General features: G+C 41.3%; 1 protein-coding gene across 1 annotated transcript in view; it reads left to right on the top strand.

The window, feature by feature from the left end:
- Window positions 1–22,889, top strand: part of LOC147022224 (uncharacterized) — a 155,671-nt gene that overhangs the window by 94,699 nt on the left and 38,083 nt on the right. Inside the window, exon 6 of the mRNA XM_085892919.1 lies at window positions 19,294–19,534. The gene's annotated coding sequence lies outside the window, so the exon portion shown is untranslated. The remainder of the gene's footprint in view (window positions 1–19,293; window positions 19,535–22,889) is intronic.

Genomic DNA, 22,889 nt, shown 5'->3' with positions numbered 1-22,889 from the left:
GATAAAGTTTACTAACTTGTTTTCTTGAGTTAGAATGGCGGGTGAACGTTTCCGTGTCGAGATGTTCGAGTCACGAACTCCTAAAAACATTGTTTTTTTTTCTTCCCTCCCAGTGAGTGGAACTTAACGATGTACTTTCCGCCATTGGTAACATCGTTGGTTTACATAATATTCGTGCTGCTTCTCGCATGAATAAGGAGTTTGTTGTGTTTTTGTCGGAGGAACACATGGTCGCCACAGTGGTTGAGCATGGCCTGTTCATCGAACCGAACACTTACCTCTCTGTGTTCGCTTTACAGGCCCCAACAGTTAAAGTTAACATTAATAATATTCCACCATTTATGAGGAACCAGGACTTGTGTAACCAGTTAAATAAGTTCGGTAAGGTTGTGTGGAGGATCTCAATGGTGCCGATGCGTCATGTTAGCGATAAATGTAAACACGTCATGTCCTTTAAAAGAGTGGTTTATATGATGCTACCTGAAAATGGAAAAACACTGAATGTTGTACTCATTGTAAAAATCGAAGGGTTTTAATATAAAATGTTTGCCTCCTCAGAGGTGATGACGTGTTTTGGGTGTGAAGCTTTCGGGCACGTGAAGAGTGTTTGTCCCAAGACGGTTACACCTCAAGAACGTGAAGGTGCGGTGAGGAACGATTCTTCCTCACCACAAACTAATGGGGAAAAGGTGAATCGGGAGCCCAGGCCCGCCCCCCCCCCCCCACCGGCTGAGGTGTTCGACGAATTGGACTCATCCACCCCGACCGGCGTTGGAGAGAGTGTGTGTAATCGTGACGTAATTAATCCACCCCCACCAAACAAGGAAGTGAACATGGTTGCTTCCTCTCCTTTACAATCCACTCTACAGGACAGTGTGGACGATATGGAGGTGTCTGTTATGGATACCAGGAAAAAAGGCCAAAAACGGTCAAATGTTGATGCCTTTGATGCTAAGGAGCAGAATTAGGTCCAGATCGTGTCAGGCTCAGTGGACCTCCAAGGTACGTCTCACATTGGAAACCCCTTGGTGGTACCGGAGCCGTGTGTGGATGTGAAAACTTCGCTTGTTCCACTGGCCCACCCTGAGTGGGACACAGAGAACAGTGAAGTATCTCAGGATATTTTAAGCGTTTGTCCTGTTAGCCAAACTTGTTCAGACAAGTTAACAGCTATGTCTGACGGTGATGGAGAAATCGATAAAGGGGGAAATCCCTGTCAGTTAAATGTCAACCCCTCCCTCACAGATGATGATGTAAGGGATGTAGAGGGGAAGGACATGGACAAGGCAAATTCGGAGGGGTCCGTAAACAGAGCAGAACTTTCTGTTGAACCAAAAGTAAATGTTCCACAAGTAATAGGAGAGGCCATAGATGAAGCACTTGATTCAGATGAAACCTCTTCCACCCCACATTTTAGTGCTTTAAGCTCTCAAGAGGATGAAGGGGGAAACGACACAACCTTAGTGTCTCAAGAAAATGTGATTAAATTCCGGGATGATACAGCCCCCTCTAACAAACAGACGCCAACGTTGTCAGACGGAATGAAAACCCGTCATTATTGTTAGAAAAACAGTTAAAATTGATGAAAAAGCGGCCGAAATTGAAACCAACACAGTAATTACGGTCGCAATAGCAAATATAACCGAAACCAACACGTTTATTCTACACGCAAGAACGGTCTTGACGGACACAAAAACGGTCAATCCCGAAATAGAACGGTGGGGAATGGAAGCAACGTCGGTTATTTCCATCGCGAAACGGCGGAAACCAAAGCGAAAGCGATTCATTCTGGTTACCATAACATGGAAAACGTGGCGGCTTGAAAAGTTCTTGAAGTTATGGTAAGTTAACTTTAACGTAGTCTGCCTTGAATATATCATGTCTGTTCATGAAAACCCGTTTGTGGTACGGGATATTATACAAGCAGCGATAAATGCGTCCTCTTGACTTTATGTGTGGGTGACATTTCGTGAAATTCGTGCCCCGTGCTGCAGCGATCAGTGACGATTGATCGTTTATATTTGCAAGAGGTAAAATTTGATAGTAATAATAAATTGCGAATTCCAATAAAATAACAAAGTTAATATGAAGTAAAAACTGTAAAAAGATCCCATACACGATCCCCTATGTGGAACTGGGCCTACACAACTAGCGATCCTTCACTCGGGGGCTCGAAATACAAGCAAACCAAACATTATCATCACAACAAAATTCGGTTTAATAAATTGTTAAAACTGCATCAGGTACTACCCACGATATATTATCTATATTACATTTATGTTCGAGGCACAAGCACTAAAAAATTTACATACCGTAACAGGTCGTTCTACTGCATCCGCCATCTTCTTCGCACCACAGTAACCGGAATGAACCGCTTTTGTTTCTCTCTCGGACGTTTCGCGACGGAAATAACCAATCTTGCTTCCGTTCCCCACCAATCTATTTCGGGATTGTCCATACTTGTTTCCGTCACGACCGTTCTTGTGTGTAGAATAAACATGTTGGTTTCAATTATATCTGCTATTGCGACCGTAATTACTGTGTTGGTTTCAATTTCGGCCGCTTTTTCATCAATTTTAGCTGTTTTTGTAACAAGAATGACGGGTTTTCATTCCATCTGACAATGTTGGCGTCCGTTTGTTAGGGGGGCCTGTGATACATTCAATAAAAGATACGTAAAAATCAAAGATTACTTCCTGAATTTACACGATTTCATTAAAACTGCAAGCGGTATGATTCGTGATCCTTCTCAGGCTAACACGTCAGATCCTCAATTCCAAAGGTTAAGGAAATGTGTTACTTGGGCTGGTAAGGAGCTTCAAGAATAACTAACAGAATGGAGATAAAAGTAGCATACCTGAACATCAATGGAGGCCGCAGTTGTGTGCGTCGCCTCCAGGTATTTCAGCTCTTCCAAAATGAAAAAAATGATGTGCTAATGCTACAGGATATGCATGCAAATCAGTCTTCTGAGGATAAGTGGTGTAAAATCTTTAAAGGTTGTCTTTTTTTCTTGAGTGCGCTTGTTGAGGCCAAGGCTGGTGTGGCAATTGTGTTGCATCCTCGACTCCAGCCTTCGGAGATAACTTGTAAGGAAATTTGTAAAGGTTACTTACTGTCTATGCAATTTGTCAGTAGTAACCTAAAGATTTGCATAACAAATGTTTACTGTCCTAGTGCTAACTCTGAAACAGGGGCCTTTCTGTACAAGTTGGCAGAGTTTGTAAGCACCATAGACTTAACCATGTTGTTGTGTCTGGGGGGTGACTACAACTGCACCCTCAACCCACAACTTGATCGGAACACTTGTGAGCCTCATCCACCCAGTGCAAGGCCTTTGGCACAGCAAGTCAAAAAGTTTAAACTGGTGGATGTGTGGTGGGTACAAAACCGTAATGTCCGTCAGTATACATGGGTTTGTGCATGAAGAAATGTTTTGACGATGGCTCGCCTGGACAGATTTTATGTTAATCATGAAATGGTAAACATTGTTAAGAACTCTTATATAAGGCTGTCTGGTTTTTCCGATCATCACATGATTGTTATGGTGTGTGGCTTTCCTCATCATGTCTGTGGAAGTGCATATTGGACTTTTAATTTGAAACTTTTACAAGGTGCACATTTTATAAAAGCTTTTAAAATGGTATGGGAAAAATGCGAGTCACAAAAGGGCTCATATTTGAACTTAAGACAATGGTGGGACTGCAGAAAGTCCCAAATCAAATGTTTTTGCCAACAATACTGCTCTTACAGCACATATAACGCTTTTGGTGTGATATGTGCTTTATAAAATGATATACTTATCTTTGAGCAGAAAGTTGGATTGTCTAGCATGAATGTCCAGCAGTTGTCGGAGAAAAGGACCCTTCTGGCTGAAATGGTGAAAGAGCGGGCGGCCGGTGCATTCGTCCGACTGCGAAACGAAAAAATCCAACTTGACACACCAAACAAAGGGTTCTTCAATTTGGAAAAAACGGTCAAGACCTCTCAACAAATCCATGCTTTGCGCTCTTCTGGTGGTGATTTGTTGACCTCCCAGAGTGATATCAAGCATGAACTACAAGACTATTTTTCTAAACTTCACAAAAAGAGCTGTGAATGAGGAGAATAGGAATGCGATGCTTGAACAGCTCCCTTCTCTGTCTGAAGACCAACAGCAATTGCTTGAGCCTGACATTTCTCTTGGAGAACTTACTGCTGAGCTCAAGGATAGCAAGGATGGGAAAGCCCCTGGACTTGAAGCCTTCCGGCTGAATTTTATAAGGCTTTCTGGGACATTCTAGGCCCTACTCTTCTTGAGGTCTTTCAGGGGAGTGTTGAACAAGGTGATTTGCCATTGAGCTTCCGGAGGGCAGTTTTGTGTCTCCTTCCGAAGAAAGGAAATCTACATGAGACCGCAAATTGGCGGCCTGTGTCACTCCTCAACACGGATTATAAAATATTGTGAAAAGCACTTGCAACCCGTCTCAAGGAAGTAATCTCTTTCTTGATTGGCACTGATCAATCATACTGTGTTCCAGAACGTTCAGGTCAGGCAGGTATGGGAGCATGTGCCAGAACAGCGCGTCGCTGCGTCCACTTTCCGCCGGTACTCCTGGGGCCTCCGTCTGGCCATCCCCCAGGCAGATGCCAGGCCCATCCCCATCTCCTTGAGATGATGGTCAACCTGCTGCAACCATGAGGCACGTGGTCGGCCCACTGGCCTCCTCCACTCATGGCACTCCCTCGCTGAGAGAATCTGGTGAGCAGGATCAGCATCAGGAACACGAGCCACATGTCCATACAGCCGCAACTGACGCTCACGGACTATGCAGGTTCAATGCAGGACTATGCAGAACGTTCCAGATATGATAATATTTTTTTGGTGAGAGACTTGATCAGTCTCGGTCGAACTACATCTCCTGGTTTTGGTTTATTACTTTTAGATCAAGAAAAAGCTTTTGACAGTGTTAACCATTCTTTTTTTGTTTGATGTATTAAGGAGAACAAGGTTTGGGGAAAAATTTATTGCTTATGTTAAGTTATTGTACAAAAATGCATCTTGTCTGCTGAAGGTTAATAATAGTCTTTGTCACCCTTTCCCCTTTCAGCGAGGCATCCGTCAGGGCTGTGCGCTATCAGGCATGCTCTACAATCTATCCGTTGAACCTTTATTAGTTTTACTTCGGAACTCAGTGTTAGGAATCTCTCTTTCACAAAACTCCAAAGTTGTCGTTTCTGATGATATTTGTGTTGCTATTGCAAATCAAAAAGATGTTTCTGAGGTCTCTCGTTGCCTTACCCAGTTTGAGCTTGCTTCTACTGCAAGGGTAAATTGGAAAAAAGTGTAGCTTTGTGGGTGGGCCCCAGATCGCCTTCCTCGTCCCTGCCTGTTTTACCAGGAGGAATACAGTGGAGTAGTGAGGGGTTTCAATATTTAGGCTTATTTCTAGGAATTGAAGCATATGAACAAAAAAATTGGGAGAACTTCCTGGAAAAAATTAAATTGAAACTGGCAAGGTGAAGAAGATTGTACCAACTTCTCTTGCTTAAGTTCCTGGTGTCAATCATAAACAACCTGGTGGTTCCATTTATTTGGCATAGTTATCCCACTTGAACATCCTAGATACTTTGTCACAGGCATTCAGAGGGTTCTGACTGATTTTTTTTCTGGGGTGGCCACCATTGGCTGGGCCCAAACATGGTCTGCAGACCCCGAAATGAGGGTGGTCAAAATCTGATGCATATCCCAAGTCGGATAATGGCATTCCGGATTTCCACGATTAAGCGCCTACTGTACCAGTGAGTGTGTTCCTTGGCGACCTCTCACAAACGCCTGGTTGCAGAAAGTGGAAGGTCTGAAATATGACCGTGAACTTTTCCTCATCGACCTGCAACACGTTGACATGTCTCAGCTCCCCAGTTTTCATCAGAGCCTTTTGAATGCTTGGCAAGTCCTCGGAGTGCAACGTTTGGAGGTATCATACGATGCCCAAAAGTTTGTGCATGAGCCATTAGTTCGGAATCCTTTATTCTCTAGAATTTCAACCTCCAGGTCGTTTATGCATTGTTTCACCAGTGTTGGAATAAACAGAGTGCGAGACCTGTTGGAGCCATCCTCGAATGCCTGGCTACCTGTAAGCTCACTTTCATTAAAAACTGGTGTTCGTTCTGCTCGTATTGTGGAAAACGTCTTGAAAGCAGTAATTCAAACCTTTCATTTACTAAACATCGGGTGGACTGGGGTGGATGAAGTGGTTGACTCGCGTCTCTATTTCCCTGAACTTCAAATTGCCTCAAAAAAACAAGAGGGTGTGTTCTTCTCAAACTTAGAGGAAATTGGTGTGTTTCACGTCATGTGGAAAACGGCTATCTATAACATATGTCTGGAATCATGTATACCTGGTTTTACAAAACTGTTGAATAATCGGTGGAATGAGACCTTAAATGCTGGAGCTTTTTAAACTCCAGTGTGGAACAAAATGTATAGTTCTCCAACTCTTGGGCGAACTGGAGACCTGAATTGGAGACTAGCGCATCAAGCCCTGGTCACACAGACATTACTCCATAAGTTTAATTCTTCTGTTCCAATTTCTTGTCCTTTTTGTGATTTGATTGAAAATGGTGCCCACGTTTTTATTGAATGTAAAAGATTGGTACCCCTCTTTCTCTTCCTTCAACAGCTTTTCTATAAATATAATTTTGTTTTTTCCTATCCAGTCTTTATTTATGGAATCGGGGGGGTGGGGGGGATTATAAAAGTAAACCAGTCCTATCGTTTTTACCCCTCAGCCCGAATTGGCTAAGGGGTATTGTCGTCATAAGCGTTGTCCGGGCGGGCGTCCGTCCGTCTGTCAACTTTTGGTTTCCGTCAATTTCGAGGAGAACGCCTGGTCCGATTAAATCCATTTTTGCAGGGTGTGTTTGGGTTGAGTAGAGGAAGGTTCCTTTCGAAAATTGGCACGCTGCGATTTCAATGCGGCCTCCATGGCAGCCATCTTGAAATTGGTTTCCGTCGATTTCGAGGAGAACGCCTTGTCCGATTAAATCCATTTTTAACCTCCGCCATCGAAGATGGATGGAAGTTACTGTTTTCACCCCTGTCTGTTTGTTTGTTTGTTTGTGAACAGTATTACGGAAAAACTGGACGGATTTCGATGAAACTTGGTGGGGGGATTAGGTATAGTCCAAGGATCATGCCATTAGATTTTGGACTTGGTCCAAAAAAAAAAACTTCGAAAATTTTGCAACTTTTTTTCAAAAAAATTTCTATTTTATTTGAAAAATATTTGATTTTTTTTTTTTGCATTTCTGCATGTTTTAGGTGATTTCCAACCCCCCCCCCAAAAAAAAATAAAAGTTAGAGAAAAAAAAAGCATTTTGCAACTTTTTTTTCAAAAAAATTTAGATTTTTTTTTTTTTGGCATTTCTACATGCACGTCGATCTAGTTTCGTTTATTCAATCGTGGTTCAGTAGAGTCTGATCCGTTTTGACCTACAATGAATGGGATATCAGTTTCACTTAAGTGACCCAGCAGTATTGGCGGCGGAGGTTTTGCACTCTACCGAGTGCTCCCCCTCTAGTTGCAGGGTGTGTTGGGGTTGAGTAGAGGAAGGTTCCTTTCGAAAATGGGCACGCTGCGATTTTCAATGTGGCCTCCATGGCAGCCATCTTGAAATTGGTTTCCGTCGATTTCGAGGAGAACGCCTTGTCAGATTAAATCCATTTTTGCAGCGTGTGTTGGGGTTGAGTAGAGGAAGGTTCCTTTCGAAAAGGGGCACGCTGCGATTTTCAATGTGGCCTCCATGGCAGCCATCTTGAAATTGGTTTCCGTCGATTTCGAGGAGAACGCCTGGTCCGATTAAATCCATTTTTGCAGGGTATGTTGGGGTTGATTAGAGGAAGGTTCCTTTCGAAATTGGGCATGCTGCCATTTTCAATATGGCCTCCATCTTGAAATTGGTTTGTGTCAACGGGCTGAGGGGTTACGCCCGCTTTGCGGTGCTATTTTTGTCTTTTCTGTTGGGCATTGCTAAACTGGCAATTTATAAAACCAGGAAAGCAAAATGCAAATGTGCCTTTGTGCTTTAAAGGTATGGTTTCGGCATGAGTAAAAATGGAGCAGGCTTATCTTTTGAGCCTGGATATTGTGGGTGATCAGTGGTACACTGATGAGGTTTTGAGTTTCTTTTCATGATGGAATCTGTTTGTAAAAGTGTAAAGTACTGACACTTACTTTTTGCATATATGTATTATTCTCTGGTGGTTTTGACATGAACAGACACCCTTGTTTGTATTGCTTTTGTTGAATTTATTTTTGCTGTAAAATCGTTTGGATTTGTTTTTATGGACTGTGCTTTTTCTGGTGTGTTTTGATACTTTTATAATAAAAGCATACAAAAGTCTCTCTCTATATATATCTCTAAATATCTCTATATATCTCTCGATATCTCTCTCTATCTCTCTTTTCCCCATCCTTGCTCTACCCATCCCAATACAGTGCAACACTCTCCGCCCACATCTCTCTCTGTCTCTGTCTCTGTCTCTGTCTCTGTCTCTGTCTCTGTCTCTGTCTCTGTTTCTGTCTCTGGACATATCCAGACGTTGGTTATGTCTGGACGCTGTTGATTTCCGGATGGTAGTTTGTCTCCAGATATGTCAGAGTGGTGTTTGTCTCTGGTCAGTTTGTCTCCAGACGCTTCTGGGCCGTGTTTGTCTCTGGCCGCCTCCAGACATGTCTGGTTGGTATTTACCGTATGTCTGGATGGGAGTTTGGTTGAGAATTCATATATGAAAATTCACGAACAACATTTATAAATGAAAATATATATAAATGAAAAATCAAATGCAGGTAAGCGACCCAAGACAACGGGTAAACACGGTTCGTATGCTTACGCAATGTGTAAGCACTCCCAGCTAGTATATAATATGACTGCTGGCAAACTTGGAGCAGCAATTCACATTTATTTCCACATCTTATGCAATTTAAATGTTCTCATCACGGCGCGGTGTTCCATTTGAAACTGATTGTTCGATATATGTAGCTTTTTGATGCCTCGGGTCCGTAATAAAAATTTGTACTGGTGTCAAAGCTAGTGACCTATTGCAAATGAATAGTAGGATTTAAAATTGAATTTTTTTTGTTGTATTTTGTAATTTTTTGTTGTTGCTTGTGGGGCGAGTGAACATTTTTGTCAGGTGAGAAATAAACAAACAAACAGCGCAATCACCTTTTGATGATACCCTCTCACAAACAGCACAATCACGACACATGCATACAATGGGCCATCCACACCTCAGCGACATACCATTATTGCCAATATCCATGCCCCTCTCTCCCCCTATACTTCAAGGTACATATCAATCTCAATTTTATACTGATGTACTCTTTCTGCTGCCACTGCCTTTCCAGGGAGACTATCCCATGCATTGACTATTCTCTGAGTGAAAGACCCTTGACTTCCTGCCATCCTCACTCTCCTCTTCTTTACTCTTAGGCTACGTCCCCTGGTCCTGTCTCTGTTCATTCTGTTTAGAAACTTTTCTGCACTTGTTTTGTCCATACCCTTCATTCACTTAAACATCTCGATCAGTTCTCCTCGTAATTGCCTCCTTTAGTGTGTACAAAGTCCTGTCTTCATCAGCCGCTCTTTATCGCTTTATCTTACTAGATCCACAATCAATCTGGTCATTCTACCATGATCCCTCTCTATGGCTAGGCCAATAATTGTCACCCAATACCTTTCCACATCCATATATCTCATGATAAATACATTGGTAATAGTTTGTATACAGTAACAGTTAATGTCTCATCATCATTATTTTTACAAAATTATGTGCGATCTAACAGAATACCGAACAGATGAAGACAAACATCATTTATGAGGAATAAAGGTCAGAACAGTATGGCCCTTGATAATAACACACAGATAAACACAAGGTGAAGAGACCACACAAATGAAACACGTGATGAATCAGTAATAAATTGGACATAATGCACAATCAAAGTAAAACTAAATTTGCGGTTAAATTAGACATTAAAATGTTATGGATAAATTGGACAAATTTGTCTCCATTCCGAAGTCCAGGTTGGCACGCGAGTCGAGCCTCTTGTCCTTGCACCATAACTCAAACCACAGGCAGTGTGGGCAAACACACGCTCATTCAAAGTACATAATCAACTTGTGATTAAGTTAGCTGTAAAAATGTTATGATTAAATTACACAACTTTGTCGAACCGTGCCTGAGCCTGTTTGGGCACATTAGTTGTCAGGAAAATCATATATGCTCAGGAATGGGAACGGATCTTATTCAGTATACAATACAAGGTTGCGGGTTAACGTCATCGGCTAAGGGTACTGTGCTGCTGATGCAATGCTCTCTGCTGGTTATGGCAGCAATTTGTAATTTATTCAAGTTGCCGGCAATAGCTTGCCTACTCTTTGCGAAGTACACCATGGGATCTTTAACATTCACCAACGAATGCTGCCAGAGGGAACGCCTGCTTAACGTCCATCAGAGTGATGGCACACCCATTGACGAACCACCTTGCCTCTGAAACACCAGGATGACAGTTTATAGCTGGGCCGAGATTCAAACCCAGGCTACACAGCCTAGAGGCAAGTGTGCATACCTCTCGGCCATCCTATCAGCTCATAGGAACGGATAACTTGACAGAACTCAAATTCAAGGTCCAAAATCAACTCGTGGTTAAGTTAAGCATAAAAATGTTGTGATTAATTGAAATGTTAAGGCCAATAATAATCTTGCAGTGACCACTTAGATTGTTTCTATGTCGGTATTTTGCTTGATAGTACTTGTTTCAGCAGTGGTCTGTTTGCCTTGAGCATCACAGATTTTTATTCTGTGTTAATTGTTGATGTTAAATTGCACGTTCTTGAGAAAGGCTTTTGAAGCTCGGTCAAGATGACAAAAAAAAGCATAAACATTAACAGAGTATATCGTCATACTTCAGAGATTTCCCTTTTTAATCATACAGAAAGTGAGTTGTTATTATTCACATCAGTGGGAATCGGAATTTTATGTTTTATGTCCAGCAAAGCACAGCTGCCACTGGTGTGTGCCAGATGGGATATAACCTCATACTTGTTGGTGACCAGAATTTGGACTTGTGCCCAGAGCAACATGATGTCTGGCTTTGATTTTGAATTTTCACCTTTGGAAGAGCTGAATTTTGATCCTACATTTTGGACAAGCCAGCAATGTTCATGCAACAAGTAAAGGTAGACATTATCTTTCATATTCAAGCTAGGGTTGCTTTGATATCCAATTGTTAATTGAAAAACGATAATGATATAAAAGCAGTTGTGATGTACTAAATAATTGCTAATTGAGGAAAAGATCGAAACTGATGCAATTGGGGCCTTGAGGAAATATAACCTTTCAAACTGGGGGCACTGTAGCGTTTGTGTCTTTGCTTCAGGTGTAAATACGTTTCTTGTCTGACCTGGAAATGACTGCACTATCCTGTTTACATCAACTTATTTGTACCATACTGACTGTGACAAGAAGAAAAAGTGGGTGGGGATGTAAATGAGAAATATTATGTAAATTAACAATGATTTTACATATGATGCTATTTACATATTAACAGCAACAACAAAAACGGCATTCGGTAGAGCTCATCCCTCCGCCAGACTTAACAGTTTTGTGTTTTTTTTTTATAGATGGTCTAGGGCTCTAGGCTTTTGAGGGAGCTAGGACACAGAACAGATCAGTACACAAGATAACAATGGAATAGCAGGAGAAAGGGTAAACATAAATATCAGGGCGGATGGAGAAGGTAGACGGAGATGGACAAAAAAAGAGATGCAGGTAAGGATGAGGGGTTGTGGAGAATGTAAGGGGTGGACAAGATGGATACAGAGGCAAAATTTTGTGAAGGACGGGGGTGGTTTAATGGGTGTAGAAAAGATCGTGATTTTTGATGGGGGATGACTTGAGATGATGGTGAACAGCTGTCTTGAAGACCTGGAGGGATGAATGAGATCGAAAAGGGTGTGGAAGGTTAGTCCTGTTTTAAAGTTTCCATGGTGGAACAACAATAATTAGTTGAAAGGTTGAGGGTTTTCACCTTGTGTGAGCTCTTAAATTAGCTATTTACATTCTTTATACTTTAAACAAAGAAAATAACTTCAAAGTAAAAAGAGGAAAGTAGGCCTCTGAGTGGAGTCATCAGCATCAGGGGGTGTTGCTCTGGTGAACCACGTGCATCCTGTAGATACCTGGGGTCAGTGGGGTGTTGAGTGAAGCATGGAGAGGGCAGAGGGTGTAAGACTAGAAAGAAGAACAAAGCCAGGGAGACCACCGACCTGTTTGAGATGGTGAAGTGATAGGTCCGTAGATTCAGCTTCATTGCTTGAGATTGCAATGATCATGAAAGAACTTGGTTTCCACGGCATCAAGCTGTGCGAGAAGTGAGGCACCTGTGACAGCCCAGAGGGGAGAGCAGTTCTCCATAAGTGAAATGCAAAGATGAAAATGAAAGCCTTGTTGGTGGATAGGAGCTCAGGTGTGCCAAGCTCAGGTGTTTTTTTGCATGATGGCAGATGCCTTGTCAGCATCTGGCTTTGGGGGCCAACTTTGAAATGTGGCTTCCCCAAGAGAGATCATGACTGAGAGTGAGACCCAAGAGTTTGAGTAAGTGAACCTCTTTGAGATGATTGTTTAGAAACTAGATGGGAGGATTGGCGGTCAGGTACTTTTGGAGAGAGTGTGTGTGTGTGTGAGAGTGAAGGAGTTCTCAAAATCGAAAGACATATTCCAAGTGTATGACTAATTTGTGATTTTTTTTTTCTTCCAAGGTCTGAGGAGAGGGAAGAGACTGCTTTCTGTCTGTCAGAAGGATGAGTGATGGCAGAGAGTGGAGTCATCGGCAAAGGGATGAAGAGAATTTTCCAGAGAGTCAATGACATCATTGATAAAGATTAGGAATAGAATGGGGCCGATAACACTGCCTTGGTGTACTCCAGCCTTAACAGAAAGAGGAGATAAATGGATTCCATTGAGAGGCACAGGTTGGCTCTGAGAGTGGAGGAAGTTAGTAAGAAGTCGGTTTATGTTTTGTTCCACTGATAGGCCGAGTCTGCTTCCAGACCTAAACCAAAATTTATTTGGGTTGTGCTTGTCAACTACCCAACTCATCCACCAAGTTTTGTCAAAACCCTTCCACAACTTTTTGAAATATCATCTTTGGCCCTATATCTGAAATGTGAAGGATTGCTTATAATTAAAATTTTTTTTTCTCATATCCAGATCGTCATCAAAATCAAATCAATTTGTACTTTTCACACACCCAAAGTGTCCAAAATGTTTTGTCCGAATCCGTCCATATCGTTTTTGAAATATCGTGCTGCATACTGTTTTTGGCCCCATCTCTTAAAAATGAAGAATCACTTACAAAATTCTCGTATCTGGATCCGGATCTGGATCTTCACCAAAATCTAATCAATAATTCCTTGTCACACACCGAACCTGCCACAAAATTTTGTTCGAATCTGTGCCTAACTATTTGCGACATCCTGTTCACAAATAAACAGACAGACCGGGATGTAAACATAACCTCTGTCTACCTTCGGTGGTTGTGGGATGAATGATTTTGGATGAAGAGCTTTATTGCCCAGATATTTTGTTCATTCATTAATTATAGTCATTACATTTAAACTATTTTACTTCCTCGCATGCTTTTCTCCTGCTTTTTTTTTAATTTCTTTATTAGAACCTTTTCTATCAGAAGAACTTTTCTCTGTTGTCGCTTCAGTCCCAGTCAAGCTCAGTCTTCTCTCTGTGAAACTCTGGTAGATTTACACCATTTTAGGCAGGAAAGCTACACCAAAATTCCAATTTTTTTATAATTTGACTAAAAACGGACCTTCCTTTGCAATATGCAGTCAAGAGGTGAGCAAATATTTTTAAAGGAGGAAAAGAAGGGATGACAATAATTGCAGCTATGGCTACCCACAACTGCATTATGGGATGAAAATGTTGCTCAGAGGAAAGAGAAAAGAATTTGAATGACCGGAGGTTAATGACTCACTACATTGCCGTCACAACGGACATTTCTCATCACCATATAAAACATTCTGAGCAAATGCTTAGTGCATGAAAAAGGATATCTGCAAATTGAGTCCACAGAATGCTGACAAGAGGCCAGAAGAGGCAAGAGCAGTGAATCCCATAACAGATGATTGATTGATTGTATGAAAGATCCAGAAGGCTTTTTGTTAAAGTTTTCAGCACATGATGAAATGCAAGTTGACTATTTTGATCCCAAATTCCCTCATCCCTCAGAAAGGCAGGCAGCAGCCTTTTCCCTCTGTGCAAACCTTGATAAGATCATGAGCTGGTTCAACATTTGGAATATGTCTTTAAACCCTGATAAATCGCACTCTCTCACTCTGTCGCTGCAGAAGGAACATCTGGTGAACCCTCCCATCTAATTCCTTAACAAACATCTTGACGAAGTTCAGTCGCTCAAACTTTTGGGCCTCACCATCAGCAACAATCTTTCTTGAGCAAACCACATATGTGACCCTCCAGTACAAAACCAGTCGGAAGTCGCAAAAATTCAATATTGAGTTATTGGGTTTATTTGAAAGCCCATAAAATAGGCTTCACAATGGTGTATCATACATGGTGGTCCGTCACAAACTGACCGAAATATCTTACGATGAAGTTTTACAACACAAGTTATTGGGAAAATCGAAATAACCGGATATTAGCTTCTGGAGTTTGAGAAACAAAGTCCTTAGCAACGTATACCAGCAATAGTTTCTCAAACTTCAGAAGCTAATATCCGGTTATTTCGATTTTCCCAATAACGTGTGTTGTAAAACTTCATCGTAAGATATCTCGGTCAGGTTGTGATGGATCACCATGTATAATACACCGTTGTGATGCTTATTTTTAGTGGGGCAGACAACAACAATTTTTGAGAAGAATCGTGCAAATGATGATACAAGCATCAAATTTGGCACATTTGTTCTCCAGGGGATTCTAATCAAATCTGCCTGATTGTCCATTTGAAAATCCAAATTTTGAAAAATTTGAAAAAAAAAAAAACTTCAAAAAAGTCAAGATCACGAATCAATGTTTGATGCTGGCTGAGATTGGTGAATTTTTCAGAAACATCATCAAAGACGTTCCAAGTCTGCCATGCAGTTTCCTTCCCTTTACCGTGGAAGGCAGACACCACGTCACATCCAGTGAACGCGTGGAAGTATGGGATCCCTCGAGCTTTCTCAGGCACTATTGCAGAAACTACCTCATGGACTGTAATCCATCGCACCTTGGCTCCTTGGCGAAAGGCAATCCACATGTTCTCAAGACCTAGTTCCTGTAAGGATGGCAGTACAGATATTGCTATGACTAGTACGTCCGTGTCATTAGCCTTAATGATAATGGACTTGCGACCATCCGTCGTTGCATCCCTGGCGTGTACAAATATTCGAGTGTCAGCTTCTTCATGACAACATGGAGACACAGCATCCAGTGACTTCCTTGTGTTGCTAATGGCATCTTCTCCTTTTGTGACAATGACTGTGCTTGTCGTCTGTGTGTCACACATCTTTTCCGCAAGGAAGTGAAACAGCTCAGTCTTGTTGCTGTCATCTCGAAGAAAGCTTCTCCAGTAACTTGTGGTTTTACTGGTTCCTGTCACTCTTCTTCTGATTCCTTGCCCCCTTTTCGACCTTGCCTCAGACTTCAGACTTGACTTCTTGTACACATCAAACACTACGTCCACCCTCTCGTACCTGGCACCATAGGATTCCACCTTTGGGATGATGTCTTCTTTGGCGTCGTCATTAAATATCTTTGAAGTGTATGGAGGTAGGGCATTGATAAGTGCTGAGCCATCAATGATGACTGCATCTCCCCTTGGTTCTCTGTCTGGGATGTTCACTTGTGCTTCAATAATTTCAGCCAGCTGTGACTTCAAATTTTTTTTGAAGTTTTTTTTTTTTCAAATTTTTCAAAATTTGGATTTTCAAATGGCCAATCGGGCAGATTTGATCAGAAAGCCCTGCAGAACAGAAATGCAAATCTGATTCTATTATCATAATTTGCACGATTTTTCTACTATCTACTACACTATTTATGGGCTTTCAAATAAACCCAATAACTCGATATTGAATTTTTGCGACTTCTGACTGGTTTTGTACTAGAGGGTCACATATCTCATCTGGCCTCCAAAGCCAGTTGCCGACTGGGCATCCTACATTGTGCAAAGTCTTTCAATGGCACATCTGAACTTTTATCTACTTAAAAGGACCTCATCCACAGCTTAATGGAGTACTTTGCTCCTCTTTGGGCTGGCACCCCCACCTCACACCTTGCTCAGCTTGAACGTGTGGGAAACCAAGGCCTTCAATATCTTTGGTATCTCCTGTGATTAAGCTGGGTGTCTGGGCTGATCACTTTCACATCACAGATAGGTCAGTGGTTTCTGCTTTCTATGTCTCCTTTCTGGTCTTGCACCCTCTTCCATTTCTGTCCTCCATGCCCCCCGACCCCCTGCAATCAGGTTTATGCAGGGTGCACACAGTGTGCCAGCAACTCCCTTCTGGTTAAACTCCCAAAATTCAGGCTCACTGCTCACTTTCACTCAATCATTCCTCTCTTCTCTTACCGATGGTTCCAACTTCCTCAGTCTGTTCAGTCTCATTCTTCCCTCCAGTGCTTCAAGACACCAAGCTGTTTACCACCATTTGAAGTTATCCTCCATCCATACCCATGATCCTTCTTTCCTCATCAATCGTCTCCAGGCCCACCTTTTTCTCTACTTCTCAGTTATGAGATTTTCCCCTGCATCCTCACCCTTCTCTTTGATTTTCTTTGTTCCATTTCTGCTTTTTCCTCAGTTTTACCTTCTACTTCTGTGATTGAGAATCTGTGCCTGTATCAAGCTTGTTCACCCAACGTGTCCTCCTCATCCTCTCCTTGCTCTTACTTTTCCCCATGCCCTTTCTTCCTCCAGGTCTCCTTCTATTTTGTTCCCATACCCTGCTGTTAATGTGCTCCTCCCCCCACCCCTCCCAACCCTATTTCCACTGTTGTTTTTGTTCTATCGTCCTTGTCAATTCTATGTTCTCACTCTTCCATGAGCCTCGACTCTCTGTATGGAAATACAAAATTAAAATGATACCATATGACCAGAAAGCATTCCAATTGCCAATCCATAATCAGTCAGAACTTATCATCAAAATAAATGGCAGGAAAAGCTCAGTTGAGGAAATATATTTATGGAGCACAGTTCTCTGAGTCACAAGTCTCATGTTGCAAAGTCTGCAAAAGCAGCAGCAATGGGTTTAAACATTACTCCTGATGTGCACCCTAATCATCATATTTGGCCTCCTTCACTGTACCTTCTATCCAAATGTGAAGGACAACATATGTGGGATTGTGGGTTGTATTTGAGATCAGTGGAGGTGAATGGTGTACAACAGTATGATGATGACTATAAAGAAACGCATTTGCTGTGGAGGTTTAAAGATGTTGAGGAAAGCTTCCATCCTGTGTTGATCTGAAACAGGCAGTTTACAGTAACTGAAATATTGAAAAATATTATATTTCAACCTTATAACTGATTATTTTCTTCCTCTGGCTCAAAACCAAGTTGCAAACTCCCACACAAACATTTATTTTTAATTTGCAGATGCTGAAGCAAAATGGAGGAGGAAGAAAGGCATCATCGGCATCTTCCATATTGAAGATGAATCACGAGTCCTGTTCTGTCACATCGCTGGTGCAGGTTGGTGGCCTCTCTGGTTTGTATCACCTCTCATCCACTCTCTAAGCCTTCTGACCCTCTCAAACCCCTCCAGGATGCAAGTGTAGTTCCTGGTTAAATTCCCCAAATCCAGGCTTATTGCACCTTTTTCAATTTTTTGGTTTTCTTTTTCTCTTTTTTGTGGAACTGCCTTCCTGGAGCTAATCAATCCTACTCCTCACTCCTTGGCGTCAAGCATATGGTACACAACCATCTCATGTCAATTCCCATCCCGACCTTCAATGTATCTTCATCCCCCACTAACCCGACCTAGCCTAAAGCAATCCTCTTAACTTGCAAGTTACTGTATTTTCAAACCGACTCTTAGCCTGGCGGCTTAGCGGTTAGGGTCGCTGGCTTGGGATTCTAGCATCCTGAGTTCCAGCCCTGTTGACCCTTCTGACATTCGTGAAATGAATACCGGTGTAGTGGTAATAGGGGCACTGCATCAGCAGCATAGCCGTGCCCCTAAACAATAATGCAACCAGCAGCATCAAGGCTGCACATGAGAGTGTGTGTGTCTTCTACTCTGTGTTATTTTCCCATTTAAATATTTCTCTTGTTTGTTGTGTCCAACTATGGGCACACTGTCATTACGGTTTTTACACTGTCTCTTCGTTCTTTCATGAGCTCACATTTTATACAAAACAAGAGCTCCATTGGGCTAGCCCGAAGCACATCTTGTGTCTTTAATCTAAGTTGTTCAACAATACTTTGCTGTTTTGACTTATACCACCATACACTTATGGAAGTAAGTTGGAGTAGAGTATGCTGCACAAGCTTTGTGTCTTGCGTTGATGAACCGATCATGATGACGAGTCATGGAGCAGAGCAGCACAGACACAGCAAAGAATTAATCACATCTGCAGCCGTGACATGAATGTGCATGAGTGAATGTTGACTGTTGAGTACATGAATTGGAGAGCAAGTATAGATGGTGATGTCCATGACGCCTTCGTTGGTGAAGGATTGATTTCACGTGATGTCGATTTGAGGGCAAGGTGCGACTAACCAAACAAGCTAACCCATTTCGAAACTTTATATTTTTGCACCAGTGTGTCCCAAACTCGGTTCAGGAGAATATATTACTTAGTTTACGGAAAGCGTACGAGGAGAAGACGTTTAATCAACAGAGGATTAAATTGAAAAATTACAGTGTCCATATTATCTAACCTTGGACATGTAATGTATATTCATGTAATGTTACAGTCGTTATTGCATATCATCTTAATTTATATTCCCAAATAACTTTGGACACTTGGAAAGTATTCCATTCTAGTACTGCTATGGTTCTTCTTTGTACATCCTGTTTGCATTAGGTATTGCATTACCTGCACAGAAAGAAAAATGATTGCTAAATATAGTGCCAGCCTGATTTTTTTAAAATCTTTTTATATATAATGTTTCACCATAAATGATACTTCTTTAAGGTTGACAGGATAGCCGAGATGTATGGGCACTCGCCCTTGAGCTGACTTGCTTTTCTCGACCCAGCTATAAATTGTCACTTTGGTGTTTCCTGCAGGGTGAGGGAATTGATGCCTCTGTCATCCATCGGAAGGATGTGAAGCCGGGAGACCCTTCTGCCTTCACCGGTGGATGTGAAGGATCCCGCGGTGTCTTTCTTGAGGAGTCGGCGAGTTATCGAGGGGACCCTGGAACAATTAAATGACTGCTCAAATCACATTTGGTCACATGTTAAGCCTGACCAGTCTGTTGATGAAAGACATGGTCCAAAGACATTCCTTGGCCAACTCCATGAGAAGGTGACACAACTTAAGCCTAATTTAAAGATTTTAAAGAAAGATTTTAAGTTAAACATTTCAAAGAAAGATTTTAATTTAAAGATTTTATATTACTAACTTCGCTTAGTGGTTCAGGTGGCTGGCTTCGGACCTCAGGGTCCTGAGTTTGAGCCCCTGTATTCCTTTAAATTAACACCAGATGGGGTGGACTCAGCCTGTCATCCTTCTGAGGTTGGCAAATTGAGTACCTGTGTATTGGGATAATAACCATTGGGGGTAACCTGTGTTGGAACAGTGACCTATCCAGGACTGTACGCCTTGCCAATAAAACTGCCTCAGCAGCTCTATGTGCCTTTGTGGTGTGAAGGGAATGGTGTTATTATTATGAAATAACTAATTTAATGGTTAGAGTTGTTGATATTGATAATAAAAATAATAATAATCTTCTTCTCCTCTTTCCTTGATAAGGGGTGAGGTCCAATGGCACCAAGCTTCTGCCCTGCCTCAACCATGATACTCCTCCACTTTCCCCTGTCCTCAGCCAATAATAATAATAATGATAATAATAATAATAAATGGATAAATTGTTATAAAATATACCCCGGTTAAAATAGGTGTACCATATCCCTGTGTCGTAAGAGGCGACCAGGGTTGCGTCAGGAAGGGCATCCGGCGTAAAACATGTGCCAAATCACAATGCGGATCATACGGATGATCCGCTGTGGCAACCCCTAACGGGAGCAGCCGAAAGAAGAAGAAAAAGAAGAAGAAGAAGAATAATAAGAAGGGATAAATTGTTATAAAATAGTATGAATTAATTTTTTCTGGTATAAAATAATTTTGCCTTCACCTTTATCCTGAAGCAGGAAAGTGGGTCGTGTAGGGGGAATTTATATATGTTTACATTAATCAGTTTCTCCAATGTCTGTTTTCGTCATTATCGATGGACACTCTCATATTACCACCAGACTGTTTCATATTGAATTTTTTTATGATTGTTCTTTTTCATGAACGTACCATTCAAGTTTGTGAGGCAGTTGAGTTAAGTTGAAAAATAACTTGTACATAGTGGGCTCAAAAGGACAAAGTGAATCAGACAAACGGTTATATAAAGTAAAATTACACTTCGAAGGTGTTGACTTGATAAAGCAGAAAACAGTTTTCTTTTCGTACTCAAGTTTATATTCGTTGGGAGCAAGTGAACAAAAATAATGGAAATTAAGCAGACAAACTGCATTTTGCTAGACTAAGGCACTTCACGTAATTTCTTCCAGACTGTCAGAGAGTGATGGCTTAAAGGATTTGTAATCCTTCAGTAATGACTTTCTGTCGGGCCTCACACTGGAGAGGCTTTGTGAGGAATAAAAGAGATATGAATTCTATCACATCTACTGCTAAAATGATATATTGGCTTCCCAAGGCTGGTTATTTTGAAGGGGTCATTCAGAGACTCTGGGGACGTACAGAGATATGTGTTCAAAGGTCTGCTTACCAGTTGGCATTGCATCATTGCATTGGACTTGAAGAAAGTGAAGACCTTTTGAGAAGTTTCATGCAGTTAAAAACCTCAAGATTAAGATTATACTTTTTTGTATAACATTGCATTTGTCACCGCTGTTCACAACATACAAGTTACCTCTTGAAGTTTTGATCACAAATGTTATATTTTTCAGGTATAGACCTACTTTGATGTGCTCTGGTTCCAGCACAAGTCTGAGGCAATAGGAAAGATGAGGCTTGGAAGTATAGGGTGTCCCATGTAATACTGAACCTTATATTTGGTAAATAACTCGTACTTAGATCAAAGTAAATAAAACAGAGAATTTTCAAGAAAAACACGTGAATGATTCATAAACACGGTTTAGCATTTATTTATTTGCCATGAAGTGATTTGAAAGCTTTATGTTCATTCAGTGTAAGCCTGGTGTTGGCTTAGTGGTGAGGGTGGTGGCTTGGGATCCCAGTGTCCTGAGTTCAAGTCCCGTTGGCTGCTGAATTAACACCAGGGGGTTGACTCAGCCTGTCATCCTTCTGAGGTCGGTGAAATGAGTGCCAGTGTACTGGTCCCGGTGTATACCCCGGTTAGAATAGGTGTACCATATCCCTGTGTGTCGTAAGAGGCGACCAGGGTTGGCGTCAGGAAGGGCATCCGGCCATAAAACATTGCCTCAAGAAAAAGCCAAACCCCTGCACAGCAGGGAAAAATGGCTGTAAAAACGGTCATTTATTTATTTTATGTTCATTCAGTGTATCCTACATTATCTAAGACAACTTGGGTGAGTAAATTGGTGATGTTACCACATGTGAGGTCCTCCTTGACATGATAAACACAGTTGTATATGTCCACGTTGGTATCAAAATGAAACTTTGCCTTCACTCTGAACAAGACCTCTTCATGTTACCTTCTGAACTAAATCTCATATAACAACATGCATTATGTGTTTGTCCATTGTCTACTAATGTCTTTGGAATAGTCACGTAAAGGTACATTGATGTCTCCAAATGTCTTCAGAGACATAACACGCGCACACACACACACACACACACACACACACACACACACACACACACACACACACACACACACACACACACACACACACACACACACGTATACAGGTATATATATATATATATATATATATATATATATATATATATATATATATATATATATATATATATATATATATATATATATCGAGATATATATATATATATATATATATATATATATATATCGGGGTATGCTTATACATCATGTAATCATACAAACCGTGCCTCCCCATTGACTCAAGTCGCAAACCTGCATTTGATTTTTCATTTATTTATTTTCATTTTTATTTTCCATTTATTATATTTTAATTTATGGATGCTTTATGACAGTAATGTGATTTTTTTCCTGGTGTACCAGCTTCGATGTTCGTCAGCACACAAAATCACCATACTTCCCGACCATCTCTGGTCGCTTACCTGCATTTTTTTCATTTATTTATATTTTAATTTCTGTATGTTGTCCAATTCTGTAAGTTTTCCTGGTGTACCTGCTTCAATATCCACCGGCACGCAAAATTTCAGATTTGCATGTCACCCGGAAGGTAGCGATCTTTAACATCAGTGAGTGAGTGAGTCAGTCAGTGGTTTGAAAGAGCTTTATATCGATACGACTGGGGTGTGCCAACACATTGTGTAAGCATACGAACCATGCTTCCCCATTGTCTCGGGTCTCTCACCTGCATTTGTTTTTTCATTTATTTATTTTCATTTATTTATATTTTCCTTTACAGATGCTTTCAGACAGTTCTGTGATTTTTCCTGGTGTATCGGCTTTGATGTCCATCGATGCACAAAATTACTGTACTTCCCCATTGTCTCG

This window comes from Eptatretus burgeri, chromosome 8 (assembly GCF_056783735.1).
Source record: "Eptatretus burgeri isolate ZD-2024b chromosome 8, Ebu_testis_v1, whole genome shotgun sequence".
Lineage (NCBI taxonomy): Eukaryota > Metazoa > Chordata > Myxini > Myxiniformes > Myxinidae > Eptatretus > Eptatretus burgeri.
Note: the sequence above shows the minus strand (reverse complement) of the source record. Positions and strands in the feature narration are given on the sequence as shown.